The following is a 9,288-nucleotide window of genomic DNA, read 5'->3' as shown; positions in this document are numbered from 1 at the left end:
AAGAATTTTACAAGTTTAATGTGAAATTAAAAAAGAAAAAAGAAAAAAAACCAGAAGGAAGTCTACTTTATTTAATGTGTCACAAAAGCATGTGAGTGGACGAAAGCAAATTAAACATTATCATGAATATTTATATCACACACTAGTCCTTCATGTTAACTTTATTATTAAACAATAAAAAGCAAGTGGCAATTTAGGGACTTGGAAAGGAAATAAACCAAAAACAACATTTTCTACCAAGTTTATTTTATACCGGGTAGAGCTGTACTCACAGAGACCACTTCTTCTACTTCTCTATGGTGTGGGAATTTGGTTGCACATAAAACCGCATCTGCTCAAAAGCGGAGGGAGCCTAGAAATAAAGGGTCCCTATCCTGGTGCTTTGTCATGTAATTCAAAAGATGGTCCGGTTAGCAGCTTGCAATTTTTAGGGGCTGCAAACAAGGCTTTCTCTTGAATTTGAATCCAAAACAACTTATGTTCCTTAGGTTTGGTAACATGTGCAGGAACAGATGGATACTGAGGAGGTTCAAAATTTGTTCTCAGCCAGTTGCCAACATGATCATCCATGACCCAGTCTTTCAGGACTCTATCCACCTACCCAGTGTCTCTATCATTAAGCGTTTCAGACCTTCAACATCATCTGTTCCTGGGTTAATTTCACCCCCAGGTAGTTTTAAGAACCTTGTTCTCAGCTGTAGGAGTAACACATGGAATATAGCTAGTGCTCATGTTCAATCAAACCCCTTCTACAGTCCTCATGTAATTTTATCAAATTCCTCCCTTCTATGCTGATATCCGGCTGCAACTGAGCCATTCTTCTCATAGAGGGGCTCTTTTGTAGCAAAAGTATTCTTGGTGAGAAGGTCCAGGTTGATGGTGTGCTCAGAGGTGAGGCGCTTGGAGCGCCTCGACAGGGACCCTTTATTTCTAGGCTCCCTCAGCTTTTGAGCAGATGCGGTTTTATGTGCAACCAAATTCCCACACCATAGATGTAAGAACAATGCCACAAAAAGAAACTATTAGAATTACAGGACTTACGTCTCTCACTGAAAAAAAATTTCCTATAAATATGATGTAAATTCAGTTAAGCTGAAATGTGTATGGTAAGCTCAGAGCTTTAATTATTTTCACTAAGAAAATAAGAACAAAGTATGGTGAAAGAGTCATTAAAGGAACTAAATTTTAAACTAAAAGTATTCATTTCACACTAATGAACAGAGAAAAGAACTAAAAGTTCAAGAGGTGCATGAGAATTTAGAAAATAAAAAAATATGACAGATAAAATAAAGCAGAACTATATTTTAGTGAGTTTAATGGCAGTACCCTCCAAATATGTTTGTGTTCTAACACTTAAAACTTCTGAGTATGAACTTATTTAGAAAAAAGGTCTTCACGGATATAATTAATTTCACAATCTTGAGATAAGATTATCCTATTTTACAGGTGATGAGAACAAATACAATAAGTGTCCTTACAAGAGAAAGAAGAAACATGGTAGACTCTGAGTAGGTGGTCACGTAAAGATGAAACTGAGCCTGGGGTCAGCAGCCACAGACAAGGGAATGCTGACGGCCACTGGACGCTGAGGCAGGCCTGGAATGGAATCTTTCCCGGAGCTTCTGGATGGGGGATAGCCCGGGTGACATCTTGATTTTGAACTTCAGGCTTCAAGAACTGTTAAACAGTAAATCTCACTCTTTTAAACCACCAAGTTAGCGATCTTTTTTTTTTTTTTGTATCAGCCCTGAGAGCTAATGTGCAAAAGAATGCATTTGAATCTTTACCTTACACTTATGCAAAAGAATAACTCAGAACTAATCTAAGACAGAACTGTGAAGGCTAAACCACCACGATGTTAGAAAAACCATACAGGTAGATCTTTATATCCTGAATTAAGCAGTAGTCCCTTAGATACGACAGAAAAACACAAGTATCAAAATAAAAAACAATACATTAAACATTATCAAAATTTTTGTCCTTTGACATATATGTCTAGAAAATCAAAGACAACAAGTTGCCAGGAAGCACATGAAAAGTTGCTTAATGTTAGTAGCCACTAGGGAATTACAAATTTAAGCCACGACACAACAGTCCTTGATTCCTGATAGGGGACTCAAGAGTTGGAAATTTTTTAGTTTAAGGTAAGTAGTTAACAAGCCTAGTAGGTGGTGCATATGTTAAAGCTACTGTTTCAGGAACTGAAGGGACAGCTCACCACTCCTGGGAAAGGCAGCCAACCTCCTGGGGAGGAGGCTAAGGACCACTACCTGGGATAGCTAACCACCCAGGGCAAGAACCTGCAGTTGTTTAATCTAATTTTCCCTCAATTTCAAAACCCCTTACCCCACTTTGTTCTCGGTTATAAAAAGGCTGGCTTAGAAGGAGACGTAAGATGGTCTGTTAGGGTACACACCCTCCGTCTTCTGAGATCACTGGCCATCTGAATAAAGTTCCCATAAAGATTCAATCTCTGTCTCTGCTCATTGGGTTTGGTATGTGACAGGCAGCATGAAGGCCGGCTTTTCCAGTTTCACTCCTACTGTTACCGAACTAACCCATGGGGAAGAGAGAGAACCCAGACACTGTTATCGAAACAAGCACCCTCCCTGGGGGTCTCTCTGTCACTGTGAGTTCATCATTCCCAGGTGTTAGGAATTGTGACTCTCAGTGCCAGAGGTTAGTGAAAAGGAAAGGAACTATTTATTCAAAAGCTATACAGGTTTAGAGTGATGGCAGAATATTGCCATTAAAATCCCAAAGTCCCTTCAAAACACCCACAAACACATACAGTCCTGCCTTCCCTTTGTCTAGTTGGGATAGTTTCTGGGTACCATATCTCAGGAAAAAGAAATAGCAGTCCTTAGCTCAGTTAGAATTCTGGTTCCTTCCAGTAATCCATGCTCAGCTGGGCAGGTCATCTGCAGTCCCCAAAGACATCAGCTGTGTCACCTCTGAGATCTCCAGCTCTTAATTCAAAACTATGTGGCACATCTTCATGGCCCACCAGCAACAGTCCTTTTAGCCATGGTCTCGCATTGTCTCCCCGCCCATTGTCTCCCCATTTCTCTATATTCTTTCAAACCGCTAAGAGAGAGCTCTGCATGTTTGCTACATCTTGCTTTCCTGCTTCCTAAGATGTGTGGTCAAGGGAGCCCCCTCTCTGCTCCCAAACTTGTGTGGTTCTACTCCAGCATGGCTGCCAGGCCTGGGTTTAAATACTGGTGGGGTGGGAATCTTCCTCTGTAACCCCATTTCCGACTCCTCCCACAACTGACAATACCTGCCATCATTCTTGTATTTTCGGCCCTTCTTGGCTGCCATAGTTAGTCTGGGCAGGCATGGCCCCAGGACATGGAGCAAACCATCTCCAAATTCTCCCACAGGCACTGTAAGGGGAGGTGCCTCCCAGCTACACCAGGGGTCACAGTCAATCCTTTCTCCCTGGCTCCAAGCATGACCTATAGCCACTTAACATATCTATGAAGCTAGCCAGCTGTTATTGGTATGTAAAATAACCATTTTTGCATATGAGGTATGAAGCCAGATTGCTGCTATTGATAAACAAAGTAACTCTCAATGGCCCTGCTCCAGGTCCCATCCCCAGCCAAACTTATGTGGTGGTGGGGGGAGGGGTGGGCAGGGACCATCCTATATTTTCTAGGACACTCCAAGTTCTGGACTCCATTTCAATGCCCTCTCTGGGTGGGGAGTTGGCTGCATGCGCACTGTTACACCACCAGGATGTCTATACTCAAGAAAACAGTAAGTAATAAGTGATAGTGATGGTATATTGCAATTAGAATGTTCTTCTCTTATAGCTTCTAAGATAGTAGTGACACAGAATCCTGTTCATGGTCCTCTTCACCCACATGCAGCAACAGTCTTTCTGGAAAATACACCATTTTTCCCACCAACTCTGATCTAGGTGGTGTGGACTCTCAAATGGAGGTAAGAAGGTAAGAGGCTAAGGAGGTAAGAAGGATGAATAAATCACAATGGAAAAGAAACTACATTATGTGAAGTCATAACAAGTGTTTGATAAGGAAACTTAGTACAACTTTCTAGAATTTGGTGGCAAAGTGACAGAAATAAGTGAAGAGATTGGGGTCTGCACTGGTCTTGTACTGTGTTTCTGGGGGAACATCTGGACTCAACAATGACTCAGAATAGAGCCTGGAGAAGAGGAAGATATAGGTAGCCTGGGTATTTAATTACATGATTTATTTTGTAGATAGATGGTCATGGAGTCTTCCTATTTACTAAGGTGCCTGTGAAAATAAAGTTGTACCAGGTGTGGCAGAAACAAAATCACCATGAACTCCGGGGAGAAGTAGAAGAGACAAACCAGATATTCTTTCACAAGGTAGGACTCAGAAAAGTTACTTATCCCTTAGGAAATTAGAATTTCTTCCTATGAAAATGAGAATATAATAGTACCTACAACATAACGTGAGGGTTTAAGGATTTGGTCACAATACGACTAAGGCCATTGGGCAATGCCTGGCAGTGAATAGCTATTGTTTTTTAGTGACTTAATTCTAATGGACTCTGTGATATTTTATCCTGCAAGTGAAAGCTGTTAATTAACCAGAGACAGTCACAGGTACAAGCAGCAAGAGAATGAAATGTCTACCAGTGTTAGGATTAGAAAAGTCCTTAATCTGACATGATGCTCTAAGTTCTAAGCAGGGTTATTATTCAGTGCATACTTGCAGTTCTTACAGTTTTTACACACAGCCTCTTCTCACTTTTAGCTACTGGGATATTGTATTAAAAAGTAACACAAAATTTATTGCTTTAATATCTGGCCCCCAAACTCTTTGAGAGTGAGAGAAACATATGTTTTTAAAAAATACTTTGAAAGGGCTATTGGAGCACTAGGGTGACTGAAATCTAAGTATCAACAAAACACAAGTGGCACAAGATGACTGAATTTATTTCTTAAAATAATTTTGTTTGATTTTAAAAGTGAAATTGTCATAGAAGAGAAAATTACAATACTGGAGAAGACAGAAGCGATTCAGGAGGATTGAGTAAGTCTGGGCTGGGTTACTGTGGAGTTAATGGCTTGCAGTTCTCTCAAAGTCGTGCTAAGGAAAAAAGGAAAACAGGAATAAAGAGATCTTCCTCCACCTATATTTTCAATAAAACTACTACACTCAGAAGTGTTCTTTACATAGTCCTGAATTTGAGTGTGTTATCGGAAACTTACAACAGCTCTCTCTCAATTGGGTTACCATCCCCAAAGGGAGAGATCCCCTTGCATGCCTTTACTAGTCATGCTGGGAGGAAGCATGACTCAGCATGACTTTAGCTTGCCCTTGCAAACCAGTCAAATGTAAGCAGAAAAATTACGAAAATCGTTTCTTCAGATACTTTCCCTTTGAGGAGAGTATACAGTTTAGATATCATATTTCAGTTAGAGAAATATTTTTGCTTGAACAGGTGATCCTAGTAAAGTAAGTCCATCATGAAGTAGCTCAAGAAAGAGCTGTGACTAATAATTACAAGGGGAGAGAATGGTAGCCCATGCCAATATACATGGAAAATCTTAAAGACTTAACATGAAACAGTTAGAACTAATTAATACATGAATTCAATGGAGTCTCAGGATACAAAACCAACATACAAAAGACTTTTGCATTTTTATACACTAAAAACAAACTCCACTAAGGGAAACTAGGAAAATAATTCGGTTACAGTGGCATCAAAAAGAACAAAATACTTAGTATTAAATTTAATCAAGGAGATGAAAGTTTTGTTGGCTGAAAACTATCACACTGATGAAAGAAATTAAAGCAGACACAAATAAATGGAAGGACATTTTGCATTCATAGATTAGAACAATTAATATTATTGAAATGTCCATACGTCCCCAAACAATCTAAAGTTTTGATGTAATCCTTGTCAAAATCCTAATGACATTTTTTCACCAAAATAAAACGAAATTTAAAATTTATATAGATCCACAAAATACCCTGAATAGCCAAAGCAATTGTAAGCAAGAAGAACAAAGCTTGAGGCATAACACCTTCTGATTTCAAAATACATTACAAAGCCATGATAATCAAAACAGTATGGTACTGGCATAAAAACAGACAGATCAGTGGAACAGAATACAGACCACAGAAATAAACCCATACATATATTGTCAACTGATTTTTGACAAAGTTGTCAAGAATATACAATGGGAAAAGAATAGCCTCTTCAACAAATGGGCCTGGGAAAGTTAGACATCTGCATGAAAAAGATTAAAAACCCTTATTGTACATCATACACCAAAACTATTCAGAATGAACTGAATACTTATGTAGGAGTTGAATTTTTAAAATGCTAGAAGAAAACATAGGGGGAAAGCTTCTTGACATTGGCCTTGGCAATGATTTTTTTGACCTGACACCCAAACCACAGGCAACTAAAGGAAAGTAGGCAATTAGGATTAATTCAAAATAAAAACCTTTTTCACATCAAAGGATACAATCAATAAGTGAAAATGCAGCCTATGGAATGGGAGAAAATAGTTGCAAACCATGCATCTAATAAAGGGCTAATAATCAGAATATATAAAGACTTCTATAACTCGATGGCAAAAACCCAAATACACCAATTTAAAATATGAACAAAGCAACTGAATAGACATTTCTCCAAAGAAGACATAAAAGATACCAGTAGGTACATGAACAGATTCCGAATGTTACTAATCAGCAGGGAAATGCAAATGAAAACAGCAATGAAATATCACCTCACATTTTCCAGACTGTGCATTAAAAAACAAAAGAAAAAGGAAACAAATGCTGGTAACAATGTGGTAAAAAGCAAATCCTTGTGCGCTCTTGGTGGGAATGATAATTGGTGGAGCCACTGTAGAAAACAGTATGAAGTTGCTTCAAAAAAAAAAACAAAGCAAAACAAACTACCATATGATCTTGCACCCCGCTTCTTAGAACATACCCAAAGCAAATGAAAACAGTATCTCAAAGAGTAATCTGCACACCTTTGTTGGCCAAAGCTTTATGCACAATGAAGAAGATGTGAAAGCAACCTCAATATCTTTTGAAGGAAGACCGGATAATATAAAGCCTGGTATTTACATACAATGGACTATAATTCAGCCTTACAAAAATCCTATGATTTTGTGAACTTGGGATACATTATTCTAAATAAAATAAGCCAGACATACATATTATAAGATACCACTTGTCATATGAAGAATTTGAAAAGACAAAACTCAGTGCAGCAGAGAGGAGATTGGTGGTTGACAGGGGCTGGCAGTTTAACCCGGAGGTGTGATTAAAGGGCACAAAGTTTCAGTATATAAGATTGATTTAAGGCAGTGATTTTCAAACCATTTTCCTCTCATGGCACACATCAACTACTTGCTAAGGAAAAAGGGGGGCTCTGACCTCTCTTCTCCCTTAGGGTTCAGTTTAAGTGTGCCATGAGAAAATGAAAAGGTTGAAAATCACTGATTTAAAGGAAATTTTTTATATAATCTGGATATGAGTCCTTGATTGATATTTACATTGTAAATATTTCCTCCTGTTTGCTGACTTGTTATTGCTATTATTATGACATATTTTAATGAGTAGAATACTTTAACTTTTTTACTGAGTTATAATTGACATACAGCATGTTGGTTTTAGGTGTACAGCACAATGATTTGATATTAGCATATATTGCAAAATGACCACCATAATAAGCCTAGTTAACATCCATCATCATGCATAGTTACAGAATGTTTTTTTGTGTGATGAGAACTTTTAAGATTCACTTTCTTAGCAACTTTAAGTATGCAATACAGGATAATTAACTGTAGTGGCCATGCTGTATATTACATCCTCATGACTTACTTTGTAACTGTAAAGTTTTACCTTTAGACTTTCTTTACCCAGTTCTCCCACTTTCCACCCCCTACCTCTGGCAACCACTGATCTGTTCTCTTTATATATGGGCTCATTATTTTTGAGTCCACATATAAGTAATATTATAAGGTATTTGTTTTTCTCTATTCTGGCTTATTTAACTTAGCATATGCTCTTAAGGTCCATCCATATAATTGCACATGAGAAGACTTCCCTCTTTGTTATGGCTGAGTAATATTCCATCACATATATGAGCTCTGTCTAGAAAGAGTGCAGCCATTGTTAATATAATGAGAAAGGTTTGCACAACATCACTGTAACCTGGCAGCCAAGGACAATGGACTGGAATGAGCATGTGTGAACAATGATGACTTCACTGTAGTAGTCAGCTGGGGCATAGGCACGATTGAGTGAACACGTGTACTGTGTGGCCATTACATTCAAAATGACTGAGTGAGTAGAGCAACAAATCTGCATGAAATTTTGTATCGAGCTTGAGCATTCCTCCATGGAAACTATCTGGATGATTCAAAAGGCGCAAAGGGCAACTGGTGATTGACAGCTTCATCATGATAATGCACTTGCTCGTGTATCACTGCTCGTGCATAGTATTTTGGTGAAACATCAAATCACCCAGGTGATTCTGTCCCTGTATACTGCAGATTTAGAGCCCTGTGACTTCTGGCTTTTCCTGAAACTAAAATCACCTTTGAAAAAGAAGAAATTTCAGACCATTGATGAGTTTCAGGAAAATACAACAGGGAAGATGATGGTGATTCCAACAAAAGATTTTGCAGAGTACTATGAACAGTAGAAGAGATGCTAGGAGAAGTGTGTGAGGTCCCAAGGTGCCTACTGTGAAGGGGACTGAGGTGTCATTGTCCTATGCATAATGTTCTTTGTATCTTGTGTCTTCCTCAATAAATGTCACTATGTTTCATAGTACATGGCTGGTTACCTCTTGGACAAACTGTGTATATAATGCTGTGGCCAACACGGGAGTACATACATCTTTCTGAGTCCAGGTTTTGTTTTCTTTGGATACATACCCAGAAGTAGAATCACTGGGTCATGTGGTAGCTCTATTTTCCATTTTTGAGGTTTCTACGCACTGTTTTTATAGTGGCTGCATCCATTTCAGTCCCACCAACAGAGCACTAGGCTTCCCGCTTCAGCAGCATTTGTTATCTCCGGTGTTGTTGATAACAGCTGCGGGACATGTTAATTCCAATGAAGTGTAATTTAGTATTTTGTTCTTGTGCATATAGTGTGTTTTAATAGCCCATTTAAGAAATCTTTACATACCTGAAAATTATAAAAATGTTCTTCTATGTTTTCTTTTTGAAAGCTTTATGATATTAGTTTTAACATTTTAGACTATGATTCAGCTTAAATTTATTTTTGTATATGGTGTGAATGGAGG

General features: G+C 38.4%; 1 pseudogene; it reads right to left on the bottom strand.

The window, feature by feature from the left end:
• Positions 1–294: 294 nt before the first annotated feature.
• LOC118997375 (cleavage and polyadenylation specificity factor subunit 5-like) lies at positions 295–3,324 on the bottom strand (annotated as a pseudogene).
• Between the last annotated feature and the right edge of the window lie 5,964 nt (positions 3,325–9,288).

This window comes from Sturnira hondurensis, unplaced genomic scaffold, assembly GCF_014824575.4.
Source record: "Sturnira hondurensis isolate 20B ecotype Veracruz unplaced genomic scaffold, ASM1482457v3 Scaffold0013063, whole genome shotgun sequence".
Lineage (NCBI taxonomy): Eukaryota > Metazoa > Chordata > Mammalia > Chiroptera > Phyllostomidae > Sturnira > Sturnira hondurensis.
The sequence above is the reverse complement of the archived record's forward strand: the minus strand, read 5'-3'. Positions and strand labels throughout refer to the sequence as shown.